The sequence below is a fragment of the Limulus polyphemus genome, unplaced genomic scaffold (genome assembly GCF_000517525.1).
Source record: "Limulus polyphemus unplaced genomic scaffold, Limulus_polyphemus-2.1.2 Scaffold1775, whole genome shotgun sequence".
NCBI classification, from domain to species: domain Eukaryota; kingdom Metazoa; phylum Arthropoda; class Merostomata; order Xiphosura; family Limulidae; genus Limulus; species Limulus polyphemus.
This window is the reverse complement of record NW_013667385.1, coordinates 209,420-213,675: the sequence shown is the minus strand read 5'-3', so window position 1 is coordinate 213,675 and position 4,256 is coordinate 209,420. Positions and strand designations below refer to the sequence as shown.

Below are 4,256 nucleotides of genomic sequence, written 5' to 3'. Positions count from 1 at the left end.
ACTGTATCCAATTCTTACATCAGTGCCTGTGAACAGAAACTGTCTCATAACATGTTTAATATTCACTCTTGGGTTAGGAGTAACAAATGGGTTAATGGTGTGGTTTGTGTGGTGTGATAAATTTCAAGATTAGGATGTTTTTTAAAACAAATGGTTTAAGCTGTTGTTTTAAAGAGGGTGAACTTAATTTTGCACAGTTTGTACATACACATACAACATATTTGCTAGAAGAAAAACTAAAGACTGGGAGGGGGGGGGCTCAAAAATTAATAGCAAAAACTAACGTTTGTGTCAGAGGGTTAAAAAATAATAAATTTTAAAAATTGAAGATTATGAGGGAGTAAAAATATAATGTTTAAAACTAAAGACTGTTATGGTGGGGGAAAGAGATAAAAATACTAATGTTAACAGAAAACCATTCCGTCCCGTCATGTACGAAAACGAAAATACAAAAAACTAAAAATTAATACTTAACATGCATCTATTTTTCAAACAATAGTTTGAAAAAGTTCAAACTAACTGCACACCAAAACATCAGGTAAATCAAATCAATCCAAAAGTTTATATATTTATCAAAACAAAAACAGTTTTGTTACAGAACATGCCTAAACCTAGCCCTTCAATGCTTAGAATTTATTATTGCTAACATCCAAATTCACATCTCAATCTTATAATCTCACAACTCTTAAACCTAGCCCTTCATATTCCATACATTTAACCAACAAAATTTTAAAAATAATTCAAACCAACATGGTCATCGGTTAATTCATTCCATTAGTTTATGATTGCCAGTAAAAATAAAGCTGTTGATGAAAAAAGTCCACATTTGAGCTTTTCAAAGCTTAAATCTACTACTCCAATTTTCAAGATTGTATTTTCAATCCTTTCATTCTGCCACTCAGACATAATAAAAACTAGGTGACACAGAAGACCACATAATCAAAGTTGCTTAACCAAAATTGAAGTTTCCCATAATAACAAGTCTATTTCTTTTAGCAGCTTAACTGATCCACCTGTAAATATTTTAGGAATCTCAATCCAAATACTCCTCCCGTTAACTTGCAGACTGTTCATAAAAAACAAAATTTCCTCCCCTTTCTATTTACACAGTTTCCAGGAAAGGCTTTTAAAAACTTCTAATATCTTCAAAATCTTCATTTAACCAAGATTCTAAGATATCGGACATCTACCGTGCTAACCACCACTAAAGCTAATTGTAGAAGCTTATTACAAAGAATTATTAAGTATTATTATTAAAAAACTACAAACCAATCTTTTCATCAGATAATCATTCAAAGTATTTTCCTCACCACAATATATATATTTGTCTAAATAGGCTCTAATAAATTAACTTATAGCTTCCCCAAACTTTTTTTTTCCAATCTACTTAACAGAGTCCAACATAAGCAAATTTCTCTTTCTGGTTAAATCTGTGAGACTATTAATACAGAAAATTTCTTGTTTAATTCTTGTGATCCAGTTAAAAGGTCTTGTCCATAGCTAAAAGTAACATGCAAAGAACTCCCAAGAGAAATCACAAATGTTATTTAGCCCATCAAAAAAACCTAAAAAACACACCACACAGTTAAATGCAACACTTTATGCCTATGAACTTATTTAATGGAAACTTGAAAATAATCAGTGTTAACACACACACACATCCTTAGAAAGATTATATATTAAATCATATAAAGGTTTTTTATTATTTTCATTTAACTAAAAGTAAATTACTTTCTTCAGAAATACATACATACATACATATATATATATTGTGTTTTCTTCATTACTTTTCTAACGTGCCAATTAAAAAGGAAATTACTGGTTTCCTTTGAAATAAAATAAATTTTGCTATACATTACATTTACATTAAACTTTTTTATAAGCTTAAAAAAATTCACAAATAATAAAGGTGACAAATATATGTTTTTAAGTACACATACACACACTATAAGAACATTCCATTTTAAATGTAAAAATGGCATAAATGTTAAACTATACACACACACCTACTTTTATGTATATGTGCATAAATACATATAATTGCTGTATTAATAATCCGACTTGCTGTACTGCATACAAAACACATCTAAAATATATTTCACCTTAAAATGCCTGTTGTGATCCATTTAACTAGGCTGACTTTTTTAACACATTTTTACTAAACAACTTAAGCAGAAAATTTTGTTAATCCATGACTTTATTGATTACATGTTCCCTTATAACACAGAAGTCACACAAAATATTTAAAGAAAAATACCATCAATATTACAATTAATACTGCTAAGTACTACTAGGTCCCTGATATATTTTAGTTAAAAAATGGATGACTTCCCCCCTCTTCTTTTTTTTCAAGATCTTTACAATCAGTATTGTAAAAAAACAACATAAAATAACCCAATATGGTGCAATATTTGGTACCCCCCCAGGAGTGATGGAAATAAAAAAGTTAAAAACAAGTCAGAAGCTGCAAGATCATTGGTTGCTTTCTTTGAAATAAAAAGAAAACTCTTATATGTAAGTACTAATGTTACTGCTTCAAACTATTATATTTTATTCAAAAGATTTTACAACACTATTACTTTGTTCATATCACGAACACTTCCATCAAAGATTACACATGACAAACATTAAAATGCAAGTTAGTATACAGGCTAACAATCAGATTGACTTGTGCATATCAGTCTAGCTAAACTTCACGTATGCTGATATAGTCTTACAATCAGACTATAAGTACTTACTTCAATCTAACAGTGCTTTAAATTTGTTCTGCATGAGGATGTATAGATTACTCTCTTACAGTGTCAACATATCATGTACATATATATTTCTAACATTAATTAACATAATGTTTCAAAATTTGATAGTGTGTTAACTAGTATTAACTCTATTAAAAGAAAAGAAACATTTATATGTGTGCAAACATTTTAGTTAAGAATTTAATAATACAAGAAATATTTTCATTTTAAGGGTGTGGTATACTTGTCAAAATATCATTTTTATTATTATATACATAATCACTTTACAAGATAAAAGGACATGCCATTTTGACAGTCAGCAAAACAGTTAACTAAAACAAAAATTTATTTCATTAGACCATGAAGTACATAGACCTAGCCTGTTTCTAGTTCTATAACATATAAATAATAAAGTATAAATGTTAGACACACCCTTCCAATTTGTTAGACTATGCATCAAGTTCTACAAATCAGTTATATACACCAAATATTGAAATGTCAGTCAGTGATTTTTTTCAAAACATAAATAATTCTTCTGCCTTACAACTATTGGTACTACACAGTGTACACTACAGACTACATACAGTGATGATACATCATATACTGATACAGTACATCACATTCACACATCATTACATGTACAAAATTAAACGAATCTTTTCTCGGTCATATTATGTATTGCAATTTGTAATATTTTTTCAATACCTGAGTGAAATACAATGTTACTTCTCACCTTTTTTGTTTCAAATGAAGGATCAATATCTGTTTATCGTGTTAATTTTAAATAGAAGTAGAACAACGAGATGCTAGACTTGTACAAGCTGGAGCAGTACAGTAGTTGTATTCTAATTGTTCGTCGCTAGGGGAAAGCTATATATATACGTGTTCACACCATAAAAATGGATATTCTGACAAATAGCTTATATAAATAGTTTCCTACCTCTACCACCTTAATTGTATCCTATCCAGCTGGATGAACCCTGGTATTGTGCAAAATGCGTCGTCGTCAGTGGATGTGGGGGATATATAATAGTTGAAATCACATAGGTTTTATACGTCGTCAATGGTTGAAATACTGTTGTACACTATGATAGGGAAAGACCCTATGATTGTTTGTTTGTAATCAAGCACAAAGCTACGCAATGGGCTATCTGTGCTCTGCCCACCATGGGTATCAAAACCCGGATTCTAGCGTTGTAAGTCCGCAGACATACCGCTGTGCCATTGGGGGTCAGACCATATGCGATCGAATAAAGAATGTAACGTTTAAAAATACAATAAGTCTAGTACTACTATCTTATGACTGTGGCGTGTAAATATACTATGCTTTCTATCTTTTTGTAATGTTATAATAGTTATTCTGAATGTGTAATACATTCTGAATATTTGCGGCTTTCACATGCGACCAAAAAAACCATTAAGATAATTTCGATCTAGCTGCCTTTGTTTCTTTGTTGTTCTCTAGTGGATAATACCTGTTATGCCCAGAATTTATTACCTCAATTCTGCAAACTGTACATG

General features: G+C 30.2%; 1 long non-coding RNA gene across 1 annotated transcript in view; it reads right to left on the bottom strand.

Annotated features, from left to right (window-relative positions):
* LOC111087134 overlaps positions 1-3,554 on the bottom strand; it is a 43,333-nt gene extending 39,779 nt beyond the window's left edge. The window contains exon 1 of the long non-coding RNA XR_002611850.1: positions 3,469-3,554. This is a non-coding gene — a long non-coding RNA (uncharacterized LOC111087134). The remainder of the gene's footprint in view (positions 1-3,468) is intronic.
* Between the last annotated feature and the right edge of the window lie 702 nt (positions 3,555-4,256).